This window comes from Phascolarctos cinereus, unplaced genomic scaffold (genome assembly GCF_003287225.1).
Source record: "Phascolarctos cinereus isolate Bilbo 61053 unplaced genomic scaffold, phaCin_HiC Scaffold_4;HRSCAF=312, whole genome shotgun sequence".
NCBI classification, from domain to species: Eukaryota; Metazoa; Chordata; class Mammalia; order Diprotodontia; family Phascolarctidae; genus Phascolarctos; species Phascolarctos cinereus.
This window is the reverse complement of record NW_027555847.1, coordinates 582,126,927-582,152,210: the sequence shown is the minus strand read 5'-3', so window position 1 is coordinate 582,152,210 and position 25,284 is coordinate 582,126,927. Positions and strand designations below refer to the sequence as shown.

The 25,284-nt window shown below is 36.0% G+C and overlaps 1 long non-coding RNA gene across 2 annotated transcripts; it reads right to left on the bottom strand.

Annotated features, from left to right (window-relative positions):
- Positions 1-3,591: 3,591 nt before the first annotated feature.
- On the bottom strand, positions 3,592-25,244 carry LOC144457012 (uncharacterized). Of its 2 annotated transcripts, none has more exons than XR_013486283.1 (3): positions 25,048-25,244; positions 23,338-23,421; positions 3,592-4,263 (listed from the first exon to the last, which is right to left on the bottom strand). It is a non-coding gene; the product is annotated as an uncharacterized LOC144457012 (long non-coding RNA). The 2 variants fall into 2 exon arrangements; XR_013486284.1 differs by lacking the exon at positions 3,592-4,263 and adding an exon at positions 22,098-22,452.
- Between the last annotated feature and the right edge of the window lie 40 nt (positions 25,245-25,284).

The following is a 25,284-nucleotide window of genomic DNA, read 5'->3' as shown; positions in this document are numbered from 1 at the left end:
CTTTGAAGGCTCAAATCTAGTGCCGAGTTTTTTTTTTATAACAAGAGTTATTTTAACTCCACCCTAACTCCTTTGAAGGCTCAAATCTAGTGCCACCTCCTTCAAGAGACCTTTCCCAATTTTCCACTGAAGAAATTAAATTTATTCTGTATTATTTTATAATTGAACCTATCCTGCAAATTAATTCTATTCTGTGTTACTGTCTCATTTTATATAATTGCTCAAGTCACATTTCTTTGCTTTTTTTGCCTATGGGCTAAGTTTAAAAGTCCCATTCTCCTGCTAATCACTGTTCTATTCTTGCCTCAAGGAAATCTGCTATCTTGAGGGATACAGGTGGACACCAGGAAGTCTGGTCCAGTACCTTTACACCACCAAGCTATTCTTTAAGGATATCTGGTTTGTTATCCAAAAAAGTCTGGTCCACTATCTCTAACCTTGCAGATGGACACAAATAATGAATATTTCTTAATCATGGGAGGGAAGGAAGAAGTTGTTGCTAGCCCCTCATTCCCAATTTTCAAACAGTCATGTTGTCCTCATCCCCAGGATGCAGCCAGCTCTGTAACCAATTATATTATTTTCTTCACCTACCCAGCTGTGTTCTTTGTTCTATGCTTATAAAAAGGAGTTGTACCACCTGCTCTGGATCATTGGCTTAACTGAAGTGACCATTTGGCCCACTTTACTAACAGGTTCATGTTCTGCTAATAAACTGATAAAGCTCAGAATTCTGGCCTCAGTTTATTTTACTCAGTTCTAATGAAACACCACTATTTTATTTTCTGTGAATGTGTTATATCACTTTAGTAGAATGGAAGTGGCTTGAGGTCAAGAACTGACTCACTTTTGTATTTGTAACCTTAATACCTACCACCATGCTGGGGGACATAGTGGATGCTTAATAAATGCTTGTTGATTTATTTGTTCCTGGTTTTGTCCTCTGACACCAAGCAGAAAGAGTAATCATTTTTTGGGTCAGCCTTTCAATAGTTAAAGATAGCTATCACCTCCTTCCCTACCCCAACACTTGCTGTATCTTGAGGCTAAATATTCTCATTGTTCTTTTGTAGATACTACTAGTCCAGGTAATGTCAACATGGTATTCTTCAAAACCTGGACTAGTAAGTAGCACCCCATAAGTGGACCTTTTCTCATTCCTCTTCCCTCTGGAAAATGTATCTGTTGTGAGTCCTCTTCCCTTGGGATCTGCTTGGTGTAATTTGCTAGTTTATTATAAGTTGAAGTATTAAATGGCATAATGTATTAGCCTTCCCAAGTAATACCTTCTTCATTTTTAATAGGGCCATCAACCTAAGTAAATCCTAAAGCATAACTGTGGAAACTTCTAACTTCACACTGTAGCTCCTTTCTGTCTTTTGTTGGACATTGTTACTTGCATACTTTTCTGTTTTTCTCATTTCTTATATTTCTAAGCACATTTTATTTTGTTTTTTGTTTTTGTTTTTGTTTTGGCTAGGCAATGGGGTTAAGTGACTTGCCCAGGTTCACACAGCTAGTAAGTGTTATGTGTCTGAGGCCAGATTTGAACTCAGGTCCTCTCGATTCCAGGGCCAGTGCCTTATCCGCTGCATCACCTAGCTGACCCCTAAGCACATTCTAAAAAAATGCTTTCACTGGTCATAGGTTGTAGAAGTTTTTTATTCATGTAAAGTTGGGGAAGGAAAAAGTTGGTTTATTTTAATTAGCCAAAGTCAAATAATTTTAAACTTTGTATCTATTGGGCCCTTATTAGAGTTTTGACATTGCAGTCAGTTTTTATTAGCATCAGTGTCATTTAACATGCCTTATGGGGCATCAGAAATGTCTGATCCTCGAATCTTCCCAGTACTAAAAGTGTAAGACAACAATTTTTGCCATATTCACAGTCAAATAAAGGTTATGTAGCAGACTGATGTTTTTCTAAAGATATGGGGAGAATTTATAACAAACATATTTATGTTTTATTCCATATATAAAGCCATGCTTTTAAAAATACTAGATAGATAATAACCCAGTTATATATTTTGCTTTCTTCTCTCCCCCTCCTCCTTCAAGGTGATAGTTAGGATAACAGGAGCCACTAGCACCATGCTTACTTTGTTAGAGAGAAAAGCCTTGACATCTGGAGCTGACTTTTCCAGAAGTCAGTTTAAACACAATGTCAATGTACATTTTCTATCAGTCAGTCTCTGTTCCCAGGTTCCAAAACCCTCAGGGTCTCTTATTGCCTATCTATCCATATGTTCAGTTGTTTCAGTCATGTCTGACTCTTCTTGACCCAATTTGGTGATTTCTTGGCAGAGATACTGGAGTGGTTTGCCATTTCCTTCTCCAGCACATTTTACAGATGAGGAAACGGAGGCAAAGAGGGTTAAGTGACTTGCTGAGGGTCACACAGCTAGTATCTAAGTCCAGATTTGAACTCATGAAGATGAGTCTTCTGGACTTCAGGCTCCCTTACCTTCAGCCCATCCTGCCTGGACCCACTCTGTAGTATTTGGTCTATGGGGTCAGGTCCTACCTAGGTCATTACTCACAGCCTAAGAGCCAAGAAATAAGAATGAATTTACATATTAAAATCCATGAAAAACCACAGCCATTGAGAAAGATAATGCAAATGCTTTCTCTCTCTCTCTCTCTCTCTCTCTCTCTCTCTCTCTCTCTCTCTCTCTCTCTCTCTCTCTCTCTCTCTCTCTAACCCCTCTTAGAGAAATGTTAAGTAGTTAGGGTCTTCATTATGTTCAGAAGCTCTAGATATAGAACTACTAGAACTCAGATAGTTGGGCTTTCTTAAGAATAGAGCTCCCCTGATTACCTTGGGAAAGAGACCTAATAGTGGTATTGTGGGTCAAAGGGTATACACAGTTTTATAACTCTTTGGGCACAATTCCCTACTGCTTTCCAAAAATGTTGGATCAATTCACAGTTCTACCAACAGTGTCTTAGTGTCCCATATTTTTTCAGGGAAAAAGGAAAAAATCTATATGTTCTAAAATATTTATAGCATTTTTGGGAGTAGCAAAGAATTGGAAATTGAGGAGATGCCCTCAAAATTTTTTGGTAAAAATTGTTGGGAGAACTAGAAAGCAGTATGGCAGAAACTGGGCATGGACCAATATCTCACAACATTTACTAAGACAAAGTCAGAATGGTTACATGACCTAGATATAAAGAGAGATTTTAGAAGAAAATTAGAAGAACGTAGGACATATTAATTATCAGACTTATGGATAACTGAAAAATTTATAAATAAACAAGAGACAGAACAGTTAGGTATAAATTTTGATTTCACTAAGTTAAAAAGGTATTGTACAAATGAAACAAATACAGCAAAAATTAGAAGGAAAGCAAAAAAATTGGAAAAAATTTTATAGACAATTTATCAGAAAAAGGTCTCATATCTAAAATATATAAAGGACCATGTCAAATGTATAAGAATACGAGTCATTCCCCAATTGATAAATTGTGTTACTGTATGCAGCATTCTGTTGGTTCTACTCATTGCTTCTTTTTTCTTTTATTTTTAATTTGTGGAATAAAACAAGCATTTCCATAACATAGTATAATAAAAAAAAATTGTACACGAAACTGCAAATCTATTATGCACAACTTGCTATTTGAAGAACAACTGTGAACAATTATGTTATTCTGAGTATTATAAATAGTCAAATCAAGTACAAAGGACCTATGAAGGAAGATGCATGCAGACACACACACACACAGACAGACAGACAGACAGACACACACACACACACACACACACACACACACACACATCTGTGTCAAATGGTGGCCTTCTCCAGTGCAGGGTGGAGAGGGAAGGAGGGAGACAGTTTGGAAATTAAAATGTAACCCAAAAAAATTAAAAAAAGAATAGAGCTCCTCACCAACATGCTTCAGAAAATATGGTCTCAATCAATATAGTTTTATAAGAATGTTATAAGTAGTATATAACCAAACTCCACTTTAAATCAAATTAAACTCCAGTATAGCACCATTTATATAGGGTGGCTATTTCTATGTCTGGTGTAGCTAGGTGGTATAGTGGATAGAATGCTGGGCTTGGAGTCAGTAAGACTCATTTTCCTGAGTTCAAATCTGGCCTCAGACACTTAGTAGGTATGTGACTGTGGGCAAGTGACTTTACCTTGTTTGCCTCAGTTTCCTCATCTGTAAAATGAGCTGGAGAAGGAAAAGGCAAACCACTCTAGTATCTCTGCCAAGGAAACTCCAAATGGGATCATGAAGAGTCAGACATAACTGAAAAATGAATAAACAATAACAACAACAATTTCTATGTCCCACTGCATTTCCACACACCCCCATCCCAAGCAGAATCCCTCTGCTTTTTGATTGGTTAAGGAAGGTGAATTCAGATGGTCAGAAATTATCACAGGTAGGACCATGGGGATAGATGTTTTTTCCCCATTACACTCTTTCCCTTGTATCCCCTCATGATTAGGTGGAAAGAATCTAGGTTTAAAGTAAGATCACTAGGACTAGAATTTTGGTTTTGATGGTTACTGCTCTTATAACCTTGAGCAAATAGATTCACCCTGTCTGGACCTCGTTTGCCTCATCTTTAAGTATTCAGTGGCCTGATATAGAGATGGGAACAGGGCTCACCTACCCAAGCAAAATGCTATGTGCTTATTGAATATCTTTTCTATGCTCTTGATAAGTAAACCTCATTTTAACTGTTAAATTGTCTTATCATAATAATTTTAAACCTGAAACACTAGACCAGTCTTCCTTACCCATAACCAACAAGGAGTGGGGTGCACTCAGTCTATTTTCTACCAAATCTCTTTGAACTCCTAGCCCTAAGCTCAGTGCAGACATAGATGGATATCTCTGCTAGGCTAAAAAAAATCCTGGTTTATTGGTTAGGGAAAGTGAGAATCATAGAAATTAGTGAGTCAGTCTCACCATTATAAAGTCTTTGGTCTCTATACTCTTCTAAGCTCTTCTGGTTTGAATTTGGGCCTCTCAGGAGACTATCACATATTCATAATATTGTTTCTAGGGTACTCACTGTGCCTGGTATTGTTGCTTCACTTAATACATTTTTATAGAATTTAGGGTGTGTCTATATTTGAGTAGGACCTCTAATTAATAAAGAATAGTCATCATTATTACCATTAACATTGAAAACACCATAAATGCAATGCAGCAGTTGGCAGTTTCTGAGTATTAGTTAGCAATTTTATAAAATAGCTATAGTTACAAAAGATAGACTAAATTCTTAAATGAAAAAGTTCTCTTCCCTTTTGAGACAGAAAAGAAAAAAACCTTCAGCTTTGTGTAAAGATAACTAGCATTGTATAGATTTGTCATCTTTTAGAATTGTACAATGAATGTTATGGAAGATATAACCAAATATAATATAATTCATATAATATAATATAGTAATATAACATAGCATAATATAATAATATAACCACATTTGAAAGAATTGAATTTTGGTTTAGGACCAACTAAAATGTTTTCATTTGTGTAAATGTAAGTATCTTTATCATGACAATGCTATAATTTTAATATATGGAAAGGAGTAGAACAAACAGTTCAAAATTATTTAGAATCCTCTGAGAAAAGGGGAAGAAAAAGAAATTATAAAAAATAAGTTACCAGTTACAAAGAACCTTTGGAAATGAAAGAGTGAAATATCTGACTAAGGTAGATAGTCAACATCCAAGGGAAATCCTAAACTGGATAAATTATTGAAGAATCATGGGGACAGAATTCTGAAAGGATAGGAAACAGGTAGACAGATTGCAGACAGATTATGGATTAAAGTTAATAGCCTTAAAGCCTAATAACTTGTGCTTGTATAGTATGTCATACTCAAATGTCTTTTATATACAGTAATCTATACTAAAATGAAGTGGACCATCCTATTTTCAGAAACTATTACCAGATGTAAAAAATAAGGTAAGCATAGAGCATCTCCAAAATGTATTCTGAACTCAAAATCTAAAAAAAAAAATGTTAAAAATATTTTTTTAAAAAAGAACCTCCAAAATGTCAGAAAAGGAAGCTCAATGATAAATAGAAATGGTCCTCTTCTCCATAGTTCTACTTTTTATTTTATTTTCCCATTTCATGCCTGGAAATGCAAACATACCTTATGTCATTGTCCTTTCCTAGTCTCTTCCCTTGTTGCCTTCCACCCCTAATGAATTTGGACTCTGGACAGGTTAGCTAGCTGGATTTAACAGGGCTTAGGGTTTTATATAAGCAAAGAGGCACAAGTGGAGACATGGTTAGCAATTAATGAGAGGGAATAAGTATACTGGAAAGTTTGGGTTACTAGGTAATTCAGTTGAAAAAATATCTGAGTGGCAATTTTGTGCTGGTCACTGTGTTATGCACAAAGATAAAAGCAACATATCTCTGACTTCAAAGAAGTTATGGGGTGGGTGGGTGGAGGGATACGACCTGTATACTGATATGAATAATATAATATGTAGAGAATGAGCCTCTTAATAAATGTTTTTTTTTCCTCTTCTCTTGAGCCTTAACTCATGGAAAGGAAAGTTTGTTCAGATTCTTCATTTAGTCTAGGGTTTTCGCTTTATCAAGAAAAGGGAAAAATGGAGGCATTTTGGTAAGGGGAAAAAGGCACTTGGTTAGAAGACAAAAGATTGGGCTCCAAGCTTGGCTGGATAGTTACCTAAGCCTGTAACTTCCTTATCTATAAAATAAGACAATTGGCCTCGATAACTACTGAAACCCTAGAATTCTTTGATTCTAAATAACCCCTTGTCCTTGGGACATACATAATTATGAAGTTACCACCAAGTTACCACCATTTTATCATCTATATTTTACTAAACTCTAGCTATGGTTTTTGAAAGGAGTAAATATCCTTTGCTATCTCTTGTTGGTTTATTTCATAGCCCTGATAGCTATTTGACGGCTATTCATATACTTGTTTAGGATCTCCAGTTCATCCTGGTTTCAAGGACTGGCTTATCTTTTTTAAACATTTATTTTAATTTACCAGCAATCACTTCCATAAGCTTTTGAGTTTTAAATTTTTCTCGCCCTTGCTTCTCACCTCCCTTCCCAAGACGGTGCACAATCTGATATAGGCTCAGACTGGCTTATCTTTCCAAATAGCCTGGATATCATTACTATAATTCATTATTTATACAATGTCCATTTTTACGTGCTGAATGTCCTGATAAACATGGAATATATGGTAGGTTGTATGAACTGATGCAGAGTGAACAGAACCCAGAGAATAATTTCCACAATGACCACAATAATGAAAAGGCAAATACTGGGAAAGACTTACGGATTCTGATAAATATAAGGACCAATCAAAATTTCTAAAGACTGATGATGAAGCATTGGTTTATAGTGATTTCCTGGAGGTAGAGAGACATATTTACAATCACCTCCAATTCACTGATTTATTTTGCTTCACTATACTGATTGGTTTTAAGGGAGGAAGAAGTAAAAATTGTAAAAATGATCAAAAAAATAAGGAAGAAGGAAAAGAAAGAGAAATATTGATGAAATGTTTAAAAAATATGCCTGACAGAAGTTTAGAAGAGAACAGAGAAAAGAAAGTTTGTTGTCATGTTAACATAAAAAATTATAACAAGTACATCAATTAAATAGATCTTTTCTGTTCTTCTTGGTTTATTAAAGTGTTGTTGATTTTTGTCAAGTTCACAACAAAAAAAAAAATTTTAAGTAAAATTAAAGAGTAAAACAGGCAAATATGACCTAAAGAGTTCCAGAATAATCTTCAAAACCAGGTATATAAGTACTTGCACTCTTGAAAAAAAAACTACCTGCTCAGGTTAATTTAACAAGGTTTTGACTTACTATGTGCCAAGCACTGTGTTAAATGGTGAGAACAGAAAAAGAAAAATTGAGTAATTCATGGCCTCAATAAGCTTATGGTATTCAAAGTAAGAGATAAACAATGCCAAAATCCAAGGTGCTCTCCATCCTGGCTTATTTCCACAGTGGGAAATGGTTATGACAATCATTGTCCAAAGACATTTTCTCCCAGGAAAGATTTAGGAGTAAAAGCCAAAACCTGAGAAGAGCACAAGACTCTGAAATCCATTAATACTTCTCCTAAAAACATCTTCAATCAAGCCACCAAACTATAAAAGTTTTTTTAAAATTTTTTTTTGCTTTATTTTTAAAAATTTATTTATTTTTGTTTTTCAACATTCACTTCCCCAAGATTTTGAGTTCTAAATTTTCTCCCCATCTCATTCCTCCCCCCTACCCCAAGATGGCATGCATTCTGTATACCCCTTCCCCTAATTGGCTCTCACTTCTAAATCTTCCCCCTTTCTCTTATTCTGTACCCCTTCTATTTTCCTGTAGGGCAGGATATATGTCAATACCCCATTTCCTGTATTTCTTATTTCCCAGTTGCATGTGAAAACAATTTTTTAATATGTGTTTTTAAAACTTTGGGTTACAAATTTTCTCCCTTCCTCTCTCCCCACCCACCCTCATTGGGAAGGCAAGAAACTCGATACAGGTTATACATGTGTAGTCATGCAAAACATTTCCATAATAGTCATGTTGTGAAAAACTAAGTATATTTCCCTTCATCCTATCCCACCCCCCATTTATTCTATTCTCTTTTTTGACCCTGTCCCTCCTCAGAAGTGTTTGCTTCTGATTATCCCCTCCCCCATAAAAGTTTTTTTATTTTAACATGAACTCTTTATGTAGTGTGTATATACACATGTGCATGCACATGGACACATATGTTGGTATCCTCATCTAAACTGGGACATCTCACCACCTTATCATTGAACAAATTTATTTTCTAAACTCATTTTCTCATAGTTCTTCCCCAGTGGTTTCTAGGTGAGTACAGCTGGTATATTTTTTTCTTTTATTCTTAAAATTGGTAGTGCAGTAGACAGAGTGAAGTCAGAAAGAGCCAAGTACAAATCTGACCTCAGACCCTAGCTGTGATACCCTGGGCATCACTCTATTTTCTCACCTGTAAAATAAGGAGAATAACATTTGCCTCCTAAGGCAGTTGTAAGGATCAAATGAGATATTTGTAAAGAGCTCTGCGAATCTTAATGTGCTTTATAAATGCTAGCCATAATAATTATTAATAACAATAATAAAGGATTTGACAGAGAATCTCAGTTCATAATTTTAAGCATGTAAAGCCAAAATAGGAGAATGTACCCTTAGAGGAAGAGTGGTTCAATGGAAAGGGTTTGGGATCAGAGGATTTGGTTTCATCTTCTGGTTCTCATTTGCTAGCTGTATGACCTTGGACAAGTCACTTGATTAGTCCTCATGTTCTTCTTGTAGGTCTCATCTAGTTCATTCTCAGCATTGTGCCTCCACCCCCAAATTGTCTTGGTGGATACTCTTTCAGCATGATGCCACTGAGGTACAGAAGTAAGCCACTGAAGTATATTGGAATTTAAGTCAGAAGACATTATTGATGCTTATAAGTTTTAGGAAGGACACTGATAAGCTTCAAAGCACCTAGAAGACATAACACACACACACACACACACACACACACACACACACATACTATATATACCCACTACATATACTACACATAATACTATATTAGGACCATGTGAAGGAAATGGGATGTTTATCCGGGAGAAGATAATTCTTGGGGCAGGGGGTAGGGTACGTGGAGGAGGAGGATGCGATATTCCTGTTGTCTTCAAGTACTTAAAAGAAGTCACATGGAAAAGAGCATTGGATTTGTTCTTCTTTATTCTAAAGGGCAGAACCAGGAGTAATGGGTGGAAATTGAGAATATGCAGGGTTAGGCTTAGAGGAAAAACTACTCAACCATCGGAGCTATTTCATAGTGGAAAGGGCTTCCCTGATGGTAGTGGCTTCTCTCTTAATCACGGATTGAATGACCACTTCTCCAGGATATTGCTAAGAGGATGTTCAGGTATAGGTGAGCCTAAATGACTAATGTGCTCCCTTCCAAATCAGAGATTTGGTGTTTCTATGATTTTCTGCAAAGACTTCTAAAAAAAAATCTCTTCTAACTCTAACATTCTGTGATCACTATGCTATTACAAATTTGGGAACATTAGCATCTTTTCACAATAACAGCCAAGTTTCAGTCAGTACCAAAGAGACTATATTTACTAGAATTAAATTTCTTTGATGGGATGGGTTTCAATTAATCCCTTATTCCAAGGCTTGCCATGGAAAACATTTTAAGAATACAGACACTATTTTGGTCACTTTTACATCATTTATGGTAACATGAGTATAAAAGATTTAATAAAGTTGACTGCTCAAGAAAAAAAAAGTCTTAGAATAAAGTAGCCTTCATCACCATCATCTCCTTTTTAATGTAAGAAGAACAAGCATTCCAGAATTATAAATCCCCATCCTCTCCTTACTAAGAATTCACTCAGTGTTTAACTAAAGAAGCTTAACATTTTCTCTAAAATACTGTCATTAAGAAATGGTGGTGTCTATCAATTAAGGAATGGCTGAACAAATTATGGTAGATGAATGTAATTGAATATTACTGTCCTACAAGTAATGACAGTAGATCTTGGTTTAGAGAAATCTGGGAAAACTTATGTGAACTGACATAGAATGAAGTAAACAGAACCAGGAGAACAATCTATATAATATTGTAAAGACAAAAAACTGAAAGACTTGAGATCTCTTATCAATGATTCCTAATGATTCCAGAGAACTGAGGAAAGTCTATGTTATCCATTTACTCACACAGAGATGATACAGTCAAGATGCAGGAGATAATATGCTTTTTCAGTCATGAACAATGTGGGGATTTGCTTGGCTTGATTATACATGTATTTGTTAAAAGAATATTTTTTGTTTTCCTTTTAAATTGGGGGTGGGTGGGAAAGAGAAAATAAATGCTTTTTAATTGAAAAAGAAAACAAAATGAGAAAATGGCAAACACTGATCTTCATTAAAAGTTTATTAAAATATTGCTCTTCCTTGAAATTTATAGAATCATTAAAGAAGATTTCAAAGTTTAAGAATGAATAGAAAGTCACACATAAGAATTCCTATAAATGAAGTGCCAGCATGCTGCATTGAGGAGAGTACTGAACGTGGTGTTAGCCTGACCTTAGAAGTTAGAAACAGTGCAATCATGGTCATGGACAACTCAGCAAATTTTTCTGGGCCTCAGTGTCCTTATCTATATGATAAAGAAGAAGCTAGATGGTAGAGTGCTGGACTTGGGGTTGGGAAGATCCAAGATTAAACCCTGCCTTGGACACTTATGACCTGGGAGCTTAACCTTTCACCTAACCTTTTTCAGTCTCAATTTCTTTCTTCATCTGTAAATGAGAGGATGGAACACAATGACCTCCAAGGTCCCTTCCAGCTTTAAGATCTATGATTCTATTTTCTATTTTCATCTTTTACATCACAGTAGTGCTGTCTCTACAGACACACACACACACACACACACACACACACACCTTCTTGACATTCAGGAAATAGAAAAAGAGAAAATGATAAATCAGCCTCTCTTCTTAGCCAATCAACCAAGAATGAATTTTCCTGATCTTTCTTTCCTATGATCCTTGAAAAGGTAAAGCTAAAGATCCCAGGAGAACTTTATAATTTAAACTCTTTTGCTTTGCTGTTTTTATTTTACTTTAGAAACAATCTATTTAGCCGAGCTCCAGACACACAGAATAGCCCCAGGGTAAATCCCACTCTCCTCTACGGATAATTGCGCACCACTGAGATTCTGAAGGGGATCTGTTACTATACTTACATAGCCCACAGATCAGTAGGGTCCTGAAAGGATTGTAGATTAGAGTGCTATCATATTACTCTATTAATGAGTTCTTCCCACTCTTCCTAAGCATATCGCTATATCTTGTTTTAGGTAGAGAGGAAATATTGACCAAAATATCTTACAGCAGTAGATGGAACTGAATAATTATATGTATTCTCAATATATGAATTTAAATAATCATCAAGTAAGGTTTGATTGTGCTTACATATTGTTTAACAATTGTAGATTTATTCTCATATTATTCTTGTGGAATGCATAGGATAGATAACATTTCCTTTTTACAGATACGAAAATTGAGAAAGTAAGTTTCAATAATATGTTCAGTGCTCTTGGACTAGTTCAGTGATAATCTACTTTCCATTAGACTCCAGATATATGCAGAGTTCATGAAAAATAGCATACAACCTTCCAGCTCCTCAAATCCACTAAAGGCATGTGAAAAGATAGTATCTTTATCTATTGACATGAGATTAATTTTTAAAGAATTATCTTTGAGAGGCTAGAAATAATTAAAAATTATAAAATTTTACAGCTTGAAGAAACCTCATAGATCATCTTATTTACATATGAGAAAGCTAAGAATTTGTCCCATGTCACATAGCTACTGTAGATTAGCAGCACAGCCGAGATGAAAACACAGATCTGCAAAGTCTTTAAAAAGAGTTTTCCCTTATTATGAACTTAACTTGAACATTTTAGTATACAAAGAAAAAAAGCATTGTATATGAAATAGAGCTTTTGTTGCAGTTCATTTTTAAAATATGTTGATTTTAACATGGTAGTAACAAATGATCCCATTTGTATACTTTTCTGAACTTTTTTCTTGTATACTTTTAAAATGTTTCACTGATGCAATTTACTGCTTTTTTTTTCTTGTTACTATACATCAACTACTCCCCTTCCTCCATAGAAGCCTTTCCCTTGAAAGCAGTTTATTCAAAATAAATAATGGGACAAGAGACAATGACCATATCTGAAAATGATTACTTTTTTTTTGTACTTCTAATCCATTATCTTTTTGCCCAGAGGTAGATTAAATGTTTCATCAATTTCTGAAGTCATAATTGGTTATTTTATTGATTAGAATTCTGTAGTCTGATTCAAAGTCTTTCCCAGTACGGTGCTGTGGTTATTGTGTAAATTGTTCTACTGACTGCTCATTTTATTGCATCAATTCACCCACGTCTTTCTTAGTTTCTTTGAATTAGTCACATTTGGTACAGTACAATGTCATATTAATATGCAACATTAGTTCAGTGTTCCCCAATTTATGGGCACCCTCTTTGTTTTTAATTTTTTGCTGCAACCAAAAGTAACTGCTAAAGATCAGTGTATGCCCTTTTCATTCTCTTCCTAACTTTCACCCTAAGGATATTTTTCTGGAAAAAGCTAATTTCTAAAGGTCATCATTTACTGATTTAATGATAGACACATCAAAACAGAACATTTGAAATAGGATTACTATTTTATTCTACCAATGCCATTTATAATGACTAGATTGTAAATGCCTACGAAGTAGGAAACAAGGTTATATTATTTTTGTATGTCTTCCAGTGGTAGCACACTGATTTTGTGTGTGTGTATATGTGGGTGTGTAGATATGTATCTACACACCCACATATACACACACACACACACTCAATATTGAGTTGGACTAAGTCTTCAAATACTTTGTCCTGCATTTCCCTAATATGTGTATGTATAATTTTTTAAATCCCTGGGAAAGAAGAATATTTATACACTTCCTTCTAAAAAAGACAAAAATCATATTATGTATATTGTTGAATGGATAGTAATATTTTTAATTTGGCATCATTGTTAAATTCACTTAAGTAGAACAACTTATATGTTAAAGCTCATGCATCTAATATATAAAAGGTCTCCTTTGACCCTCAGGGTATAATATATATGCACAGATACACATGTGCCCATCTTTACATATATATTCACATGTTTAAATGAGGAGCATATAAGATATTATTGCTCTAAAACATGATTTTCTGAAACATTTCTGAAAGGGGAAGACCATCATATAGTCCAGTCTTCATTTGGAGAAAGAGTCTTCGTTATTACTTTGAGAGAATTTGCCTCAAAAAAAAATGCTCTTGGTCAAGGTTGGCTGGTGGCTTTTATTCAAAATTCTATTGGCATATAGAGATTTAATATGAAGTATGCCAGTGAAATATTAAGAATAAAGCATATAAAAATCAGTTTTTAAAAGTTTAGTCTATTACATTGCCTTCTTAAACAAAACATACTGCACATTTACTGGTGACTCGAGTAATGCCTCCAGGAGATATTGTGTGGTCCATAGTCCCATTGGTCCCTTAGACAAATAGACTGAATGCCAGACTTTGTGAAATCTGCATTCTTTACAACCCTCCCCTTCCCCTGCTTCACCATCAGGTTTCCAACTGTCACTTTGCACTGCTGTCAATGTTCTGCCTTCTAGCTTCCTTCACACTTATGTGTTGATTCAGCTATGCTAAGGGTTTTATAGGTACACTGACTCTAACCCTCTAAGATCAACTTCCATCCACTTCATATGCGCTAAATGTATCTAATTATTTACATGTGGATTAGAATATAAACTCATTGAGAGCAAGGATTTTGCATTCGTAGGGCTCAGCACATTGATTGTATAGTGCATATTAAGTGCTTAATGATTGCTGATTGATTCCTCAGTGAGGCTATTATGGGAAATGATACTTTAAAGGGATCTTTTTAATAAAGTTTTTCTAATTTTTCTTGCTTTCTCAAAGGACAGAGAGAAGAGGGAGAAAGAAGCAGATCTTTGAAAATGATATAGAATTTTTTTTAAAAAGGATCTTTTATTTATAAGGCATGTGAGTTTTTAAATATGAATAAAATATCTCTTTTGATCAAGTCTTGTTGCCTTCTTCCTTCTTATTTGTATTCCTAATAGCTGATAATGACATTGGAGGTCTAAGTCTAACTTCTGCTTGGAGTATGGATTGCTTTTACAAAAGGTTCAATAAATGTTCCTTCAGCTTTCATTTGAAGTTGGCCATTGACAAGGAACTTACTATCTACTATATCAGCCCATTCTGATTCTTTGTTGTTGTTTAGTCATTTTCAGTTGTGTCTGACTCTTTCGGGACCCCTTTTGAGGTTTTCTTGGCAAAGATGCTGGAGTGGTTTGCCATTTCCTTCTCTAGCTCATTTTATAAATGAGAGAACTGAAGCAAAAAGGTTAAATGACTTGCCCATGGTCACAGAGCTAGTAAGTGTCTGAGGCCAGATTTGAAATCAGGAAGAGGAGTCTTCCTGACTCCAGGCCCAGAACTCTAGCCACTGTGTCACTAGCTGTTTCTAGATAGCTCGAATTGTGAGTCCCCCCCCCTCCCCGCTTCTTTCCTACAATTCCCACTCATTGGTCCCAGGTCTTGCTTTTGGGGACCAATCAAAAGCAAGTATAATCCTTCTTCCATATAAGCTTGAAAAGCCAGGATGAACAGGCAGGCAAATCTACAATGCTATCATAAACATGAAAGAAAACGTTGGAGATGTGTACCAAATCTTTTCTACTTGTGTAGAAAATTGATTGTCAGGAAAAGCAAACCACTGCAACTTCAAATTTTAGCTAGGGTCCTGATATATGGGTATTTTGCATCTGAAATACTCCCATTTCCAATGGAACTCTTGCCTTAGGGCCCCTTGTCGTAATAAGTTTGCCAAACTTCAGCATTATTTCAAAAAATATAAATATTACCAGAGCTTCATAATGATTTTTTTTTAAAAAAAGGGAAAACCATGTTAAGGTGTGTGTGGGGGGGGGAATTGAATTCCATGACCTCTAAGTTCCATTACAGCTCTAAATCTACTATCACATAAGTTTTTACTGTATGTGCTGCATGGCACATATGTTGTGTCAGAAATAAAAATCAAAAGTCAAGACAGACCCTGCTCTTAGTAAGTTTACATTATAACAGGTAGAGACAATGCATATATGAGTGGCAACCATTAGAGATATTTTGGTTTGGAAAGTTGCAGGGATGATGGATAGAGCCATAGGAAAATAGACTGACATTTCCTTTCCAGAAACAGTAACAGAATTGATTTGATTATAGTTACAAAATCTTGACCACCAACATTTTTCTTTAGAAGATAAACAACTCTCTCAAAGTATTACCCCCAAATCCTCTCCCTTTAAACAAGGACTTCACTATAACAAGTGGGAGTGGAGAAGAGGTAGATGCAAAGTGGCATAGGAGATGAAGAGCAGCAAGCTGGTGAGTGAAGGATAGCTGGAACCAATTCTAGATGTAGTGGATAACTGAGGCAATAACCAGTCAGGACAAGGGGCCCTAAGGCAAGAGTTCCATTGGAAATGGGAGTATTTCAGATGCAAAATACCCAGTTGCTCTCTTGTAGGTTCAGTATTGCTCAATAAAGGTTGTTCGAGAGTTAAACAAAAAAAATAGTTTGTTATAATTTAGAATGGTATCAATGTAATCAAAGTTGACAACATCTGAGATGTTTCTGATTCCCTACCCATTAATAACATACACTCATTGCTATGCTAAACCTAATTTTTATTTGTAAAATCTTATGGAGTTAGATGGTAGAAGATTTCAGCAGTACAATCTAATAAAACAGTAAGATGCAGCAGAGAGGGAAAAACAAAATTTCTAGAGAGCTTGGGGGGAGACCCAGTTAATCCACATTGTTCTGAGGATAGTTAGATGGCACAGTGGATAGAGTGCCAGGCCTATAGTCAGGAAGATTCCATTTCCCGAGTTCAAATTAGGCCTCAGACACTTACTAGCTGTGTAATCCTGAGCAAGTCACTTGATCCCATTTGCCTGTGTAAGATGAGCTGGAGAAGAAAATGGCAAACTACTCCAGTATCTTTGCCAATAAAATCTCAAAAGGGATAAAAAAGAGTTGGATGTAACTAAACAACAACAAGGAAAGAATAGAAGTAGGTTCAAAATAGATTCAAAATAGAAAAAGATCTATGAAGATTCCCATAACAAACTCTTTTCTCCATCAAAGGTAGAAGAAGCACCACTTTTGGGAATAACATTACAGTTTCCAATGTATTGCCTGAATAAATAAAAATAGCATCAAAACAAATAAAGGTGGGAAGAGCAAAGAGTTGAACTAAACCAAGTATACACAGAGAAGGTCTATACTGGAGGTAATACAATGTTGAGACAGATTTGAGAAAAGGAAACCCAAAAAATGTTTTTAAAATATCCAACATGTCTTCTTCCCTATTTCTAAAAAAATCTTTATTAGAGCAACAAATAAATATGTCAAGGAAATTATGGATGAAGAGAACAGAAAGCCTTTCCATAAATGATGTTCCGTAACAGATAGCATCCTTAGAGTCACACAAGTAAACTGAAAGGCATTGAGAATTAAAAAATCCCACTGTACTAATTGTTTTTGGCTATTTAAAAAAATTTGTATGATAGAACATGTCATCTTAACCTTATCCAACAAGAGGTCCTCCATGTATATATATATATATATATATATATATATATATATATATATATATATATATATATATATATATATACGAAAATTACTCAAGATTCCCTGAAAGATGTTGCAACAGAACTTTGCCTAATGATCTTCTGATTATTGCTACCAAGCAAAGTATAAAATGGAGAGCCATGTGCTTGCCAAATATGTTTGCCACTATCATGGAGGGTATCCAATGCTGAGTCCAAATTGAAGAAGAACCTCTGCAGATAAGGTCCCTGAGATATGCACTGATTGTGTTAAGCCCCCAAAGATTACATAGATTTGATAAGATATGACCCCAAAAGATTTTAACTAAAATATCAACACAGGAAAAACTGAGTGAGATGAAACAGTGTGATATAGTAGAAATAAAGACCCATTTTTTAAATATAATTATTCTTCTGGTAATGCTATTTGGGTAAAAACCATGGACTGTCACAATTTAGAAAAAAGAAGTAGGTCAATGGAGAATTGCATAGTGGCATGAGCATGTGAGAAATGCTTATTTATTAATAACTAATTATTATATTAGGAGTAAGGCTTTCCTTTTCTTCTGCTTCCTCATCCAGAATCAACCAGTGTGGAAAATATTAAGCAGATTTACCCAGGCCAAGATCTAATCAGACAGTAAAAGAAATTCTAAGTTTGGGCTAATGGGTGCATTCTTGCTCATTGTGTTTGCTCAGACAGGTCTGGGGAAGTACCGATTCTCCCTTTTGTCAGACAGGTTATATGAAATTGATGTCTCTTTGATCACGGCTTGGGTGCTCCAAGTCACATACTCCAAGACCCTCACTGTAATCTAGCTCAGCCTTTCATTGTAATATTCATTTTCTCATCAATTATTAACCAATCACAGTTGATTGCATCCCTTCAGGAACACCTACTTGGGGAAGGGCATATAAAGTGTCACTCTATAGCCATGAGGGGTCATTGGTCTAAGAGAGATTGTCAAATCCTTTTATTAATAAACGTGCTGGCCTTATTAATAACATGATTAAATTACCCAGAAATTGTCTCTTGAACCTTTTTTAATCACCACAAACAGCTAATGAATTGCCAACTCATTACCAATAAAGAATTATTTAAGACCAGTGTAAAGGATACCACCAGGGAGGTATATGACTGAAAAAAAGAAGTAAGATTGTCACATATAAAAAGTAAGGGATGTCTAATGGACAGCCCATATGCCCCATTAATCATAATATTATCACCATTTTAAATTTACATAGTGCTCTAAGGTCTATAAAACACTTTACACCTATCATCTCATTTGATCCAGGGAGGTAAATACTATTAGTATTCCTATTTTATAGATGAGAAAAGTGAGGCTCCTAGAGGTTAAAGGATTTCCCTAGGGTAATACAGCCATTAAGTGTTGGAGGCAGAATTTGAACTCATGTCTTTCTGTTTTAAAATCTAGCATCCTACCCACTATGCCACTAGATAAGACAATTTGGTATGATGGGACAAATATTTACCAGGGTTTCTTCCCATGTTACCTGTAAGCTAGTTGTCCCCTAAAAAGGACAGAAAGGATAAAGCTGTCTCCAGGACTGGATTGGCCTGGGGGGTACTAAGGCTTAAGATATACCAGTTGATGGACTTAAAAAGTTCGCCATTGGAAAGCTTCACACAGCCGCAGGATATAAAATAAATCCATGTAAATCAGCAGCGTTTCTATATATTGTCAACAAAGTTCAGCAGCAAGAGAAAGAAAGAGAAATTCCATTTGAAGTAACCATAGACAACTTTCTGGTAGCCTCTGGACATATTGATGGGGCTTCCTGGTCACCTAACTGCACAAAATGGCCCACTGTCATGGAGTCCAGGCCCTTTAGACTTGATGGATGTCCCAAGTCTGAGTATGTCACCATACTGACTCGCTGAGCAGAGTGGGGATATATTCACTCTAGTGAAGCACTACTTGAGCATCCCTGTTGAATAGCCTTTATATGCTGTGGCTAAGTAAATCTCCTTTTGTTAACTACTGAATAACCTAGGAGTACCTCAGTCCATCCCAACAAGGAATCTAAATTAACAGAGTGCCAGCCTGAGTCAGGCTTGCCCTTCCCACCGGGACAAATCATTTAACCTCTCAGTGTCTCTTCTACCTTATCTTGTCAAATATAAATGACAATACTAACACGATAAGGAAGCAAGATTCCAACCCAGGTCTTGTTGAATCCTGGGCCAGTATGTTATCCACTCAGCCTTACCGGGGAAAGGATACAACTCCCTTCCAAACTCCCCCCACCCCAAGATGCAGGGAAGGACATGAACAACAACTACACAGAACAACATATTCTGTGAAAAGGATTCCTGTTCATGTAGAGATTGGACTAGTTTCTGACACCTGACAGTTAGGAGTCTGCAATTCTCTAATAGGGCATTAATAATAATTAATATTATTAACTAACATAACAATAGTAAACATATAATGTAATAATTAATATTGTTAATAATTATTAATAATTCTCTAATTGAGGGCAACATCTCCTCCCCATCTTTGGTTCCATCTCTCTCTTAGCAATTTTTTCTCCTTTACCCTTCACAGCTCAAAGACTAAGTCTTCTGGGTAGATTAAAGAGAAGGCAAATAAAAGGTAAGTAATTCTACCTTCTCTTCAAGGTTTTTCCTCATTGTCCAATCTCTGCTTAGTCTTTTTTTCTATAGTAATCATCCTCCTGGAGCAAGGTTCCTCTGTAACAGCTCCCTCTTCCACAGTGTCTCTCCTACAGCTACTAAAATTCTGTAGGTCTAATTTTTCTCTCTCCCTCTCCTTTCCCTTTTATAATAGAAGCATAGGCTGGCACTATTTCAGTGATTTCTAATTAGCACACCTCCCCCATTCTCAGTAAATGACTCAGCATGATTCAGCAATTTTGCTTTCTTGGGATAGCCGGACCTTTTTTTTTTTTTGAGCCACGAACAACACAGTTAAATTATTGAAATGATAGGGATTGTAGGCTGGTCAGACTGGCCCCTTCCTACAGGGATGACAGGTTTTCAGAAATGGCCAGAGTGACTTGGGAATTCATAAGTGACCACTGAACACCAGGGGAATTGTACTAAGTGGGGTTATGCATTTTTATTTGGTTTCTAGTTGAAAGTTCATTGATGCATTTGTTAAATGTATCTGAGTAGCTTATTTACTCTTAAGTATAAAGGAATTGTTTGGAGGTGGGCTGTGGGGAGGGGAGGAAGCCATTTAAGACCTGCTGTCCTAGCAGAAGTAAGCTCTTGATTGGGCCTTGTGTGAAATAGGACTCAGGATCACAGGAAGGATAATTATTCTCATTGTATCTTTTATTTTGCTATTAGTAATTTTAGTTAGGTTAAGTTCTCCTAAGTGTGAGTTCCTTCTCTACTGCCCTTGAATCTAGAAATGAATTGTCAATAATTATTAATAATAACAAAGAGTCAGCATGTTGCTTAAGAGCCAGTTATGCTGAAAAAGTTTGCAATAGCATCCTACTATGAGAAATGATAAAAGCTAATCCTGTGGATTTGACTCACTGAACAATTGTAGGTATCAAAAAACTGTTGGTAATGGAGTGATTTCAGTGGCTGCCATATAGAAGAGGGATGAGAATACAACTCAAAGTGCAATGTGGCTTTGGAATCAGAGAATCTGGTTTCAAATCCTACTTTTGAAGCTAAATATGTAAACTTGGATAAGTAACCAACATTCCCTGAACTCAGTTTCTTCATCTACAAAATGAGGGATTGGACCAGATGGACTCTTCTAGTCCTAGGTCTATGATCTTTTGAAAGGATTTATTCTTCATACCAGAGGGCATAACCAGGAATTATAGTTATGAAGACAGATTTTGGCTTGGGTTCCTAATAGTAAAAGTTGTCCAGAAGTAGAATAATCTTCCTTTAGAGCTAGTAAGTTCCTTTCCTTTGTGGTCTTCAGCCACAGACTATTTGCATACGTATTGATGACAGTGGAGATCAGATTCATTTTCACGTGTTGCCTGGACTAGATGATGTCTATGGTCCCTTCCAACCAGAGTATACTGACAAATGTTTAACAATCAGCTCTCCAAAAAAAGCATGCAGGTTATATTTTTAAATTTAATATGTATTATATTATCTCCATTGATTTCTTAAGTTCAACAGAACACCTGATTTATAGCATTTGCTGCTTCCTGAAGCATAAATATTCACACCGAAAATTTCATAAATGGCTCTCCTGAGCCTATAAGAAATGGATCCAATACTCCGCCACTTCCAACTCTGAAATTCTGTGAAATCACAGTGAAGCTGGTTTTGACTCAATAGGAAGAACTTACTAACAATTTGATGATGTCCCCAAATGGAATGGGGAAGGAACAAGCATTTATATAGCACCTACTGTGTTAAGCCATTTACAAATATCTCATTTGATCCTCACAACTCTTTGAAGTAGGTGTTATTATCCTCATTTTACAGTTGGAGGAAACTGAGGCCAACAGAGGTTAAGTGACTTGCCCAGGTCACATAGCTAGTATTTGAGGTTGGATTTGGAGTCTTCCTGACTCCAGGATCAGCACTCTACCTACCTGTCTCAGAATTTCCTTTTAAGTTTCCCCATAACTAGAAACATTTAAGCAGAGGATGAAGACCACTTTTCAGGGGTGTTTCCTACATTTGTGGGAAGTTGAATCAGCTGACTGCTATGGTTTTTTTCCATATCTCAAATTCTGTGAATATAATTATTTGTAAAATATAAATAGATTTCTTCATGCATACAACAAAAACATAAACATGCTAAGATTATTGTGCTCTTACCTCTACATCTCAATCCCAAGCTCAGCACTGTCTGTCCAATGAAAGAGGGAGGGGAAGTGGAGGGGGGAGGGGAAAGAAATGATATGGGTAGGAGATGGTGTCTATTGAATGCTTGGGTAATGCCTACTTATGTAAATGTGTTTCAAATTTCAGGATTATTCTAGAAAACTTTATTTTTCAGAAGGGTGCTGATATTTCATATTCAACTTAGTATGTTAATAGCATGAAGACATTTAGAGAGCTCTACCACATCTCTAATTTTGATTCATACAAAAACATTGCTTATGTCTCCTAAGAATTTGTTGTTGTTGTTCAGCTGTGTCTGACTCTTCTCGACTCCATGGACCATAGCATGCTGCTCTTCTCTTAGTCACAAACATATCATCTGTCTACAATGTTTCAGAAGAAACGTTAGCTTATTTCAGAGATAGAGACGGCAAAATATTAGGACAATAAAAATGCATTGTTATTTAAAATTTACTGAGAACCTAAACCAGAATGACACAAGATTCTAAATAGCAAAACATTTTTTCTCCATGAAACTACAGGAGGGTATTTCCAATATGATTCTAATTCTCATTACATCTTTTGAAGTAAGGCTGGAACACATCATACAGAGATTGTGATTACCATCAGTAGTGTCATCATCAAATATGTGCACAGTGCAGGGATCAGAAATGGTAAGGGATACATTACAAAAGAGAAAATCTTCCTGCCTCGTACTACATTGAACATGGTCCTAGGGGCTTAGCTCCATGCAATGAAGAAACCGAGTACTTGAGATGTAGGTGAAACTAGAACATGGGTCAGTCAGAAGAAAATTCAAAGCCTTCCACAAACATTTGGTGAATACCCATTGAATGCTAAGTCAACCAGGCCATTTGGCAAGACTTTATAATAGTGTACACGACAACCTGATATAGACTGCATGCCTTCCCTCTGAGACTCAGCCTAGGGAGAGGTTCATTAATGACTTGGCCAAAGTGTGATGAATTTTTCAGCCACAGTTGGTTTCAATAACCAGCTGATCCAAGTCAAAGAAGGGTTCTGGTTGAGGAGGGTGTACTCCTATCAATGACATCACAAAGTATTGACATATTAAACAAGTTTGTGATGGTAAGATAAAATAACGCAATGGTAATATTTATGGTCTCTCCAGAAGAGACTTTGCTCATAAGTTTCTATGAGCATTGGCAAGAACAATCATTTCACAATGGGTAAATAGGAGATCAAAGAAAGATCATATATTGAGAACTACAGCTGAACTCCCTTACCTGTTAGTATAGTTCCATTTTTTCCTGGTGTTGTGTACCTTCGAATTGCTGCCATATATATCTGAGAATAATGTAAGGCAATTTCTGAAAAATGAATACAAAAATTGTTATTCTTATTAAAAAGTATGGTAAAGGTGATGAAATCCACATTGGTGGAAATATTATGAAATTATGGACCCTAGAAGTAATTATTGAGTAAAGTGAATATAAAGAATGAGTAAACTAAGCATAGTTAATCAATGTGGCAAAGCTGAACCCTGGACTTTTCACTTCTGGCCCACGTCCTCCCTATCCAGCTGCTTTTCCATACTCCTTTCTCATGTGAGAACTTACATGGAGATTCTTGTATATTGGATGTCCCAATTTCACTGGGCTACAAACAGCTGTTTCATTAGCACACACTAGCAATATTATTCTTTTGATTTTTCCCTTAGGAATTACAGCTGCTGTTTAGGTAGATTTTCAGGGAGAAAAGGTAATAATTGATGCCATATGTCCTTAGACTAATGAGGATTTTTCTTAAGTAGTGTTGGAAGTAGTTTCAAATGACAAAAGGTTGGCTTTTCCTATCCCCTTTTAAATTTACAGCTGGAATGATTGGGTGCCTTTTTTCTCTCATCTTTCCCATGTGACTTCATATCTCTAGTTGCAGGGAAGAAGTACTCAGAACCAAGTCTAATTCCATATCACTTTTTAATAGGACTGTACAATAGTCTATGATATTTGTATTTCCGAAAATCTCTCATTCCATTTCAATTCTACAAATGTTTATTAAGCATCTATTGTATCTATTGCTGTGCAAGTTCCTGAGGCTACACATATAAAATAAAACAGCCCTTGCCTTCAAGAGACTTACATTCTATTTTTGTACAAAGTCAAATAATCAATAAAATAAAATCAAACCTAGAAACCAAGGCATTTATTAGCTTTTAGCCACTTCCATTTTCAGGTGTTTATTTTTTAAACATTTAGTCAGTCAAAAAGCCATTTATTAAGTGTCTTCTATGAGCCAGGGAGATACACAAAGTATCTAGCTGGATACTTTGTATCCTCAGTGACAGGTGAAAGTCCCTGCTCTCAAGGAACTCACGGTCTACTGGGGGAAATAATTACGTACAATCAAGCTAAACAATATATACGATAAATTGAAAATAATGAACAGAGGCACTAGAATTAAGAGGGATCCAGGAAGGTGCATTAGGTGGGATTTTATCTGGGCCTTGAAGGAAGCCAAGGAAGTCAGCAGGCGGATGGAGATGAGCATTCTTTCATCAGTCCCACAAAAATTATGTGAATTTGAGGATCGTGTGTGATTCTAAAGCTTCATTACAGTGTATATACCAGTGACAACATCACACAGATTCAGAATAAAGGAAATAAGCTGCATTTATAGAGGGAGACTTTTGGTTGGCTTTTACTACACTGAATCTTGACAAAATCCTATCGCAAAGATGCTAATAATACATGTAGGTAAAGAACCCGGAAAGAAACACCATTCCTACATAAAATATGTTAGGGAACAAATACATTTAAAAACAAACAAATCCTCAGTCTTCTCATTAATGAATAAAAATTTCGCAATTTTTTTAACCATTTGAGAAATTAAAGAGTAAAGATCCAGGATGGAACTTTGCCCATATAATTGCCCTTGGTTTGATAGCCAAAATTACCTTGCTCTCTCTCCAGGAAAAGCTTGATCTATTTTCTTACCGTAGTTCTCCAGTTATCTAGAGTGACGGGGAAAGACTACTTTTCCTCCCCTTTCTACCTCTTCTCCAGTTGATCTTCCATTTCTCCTCCTCCGTTCAGTAAACTTAAGATGCATTGAGGGCAGAAGTCTGAGCCATCCTGTTCTCCCCGCCCATTTCCCGCTCCATCCCTAATTGTTCTTTTGCCCAGGCGCCCGCTCCTGCTTCACCAGCTTCTCTCAAACTTCCCCTCCCCCTA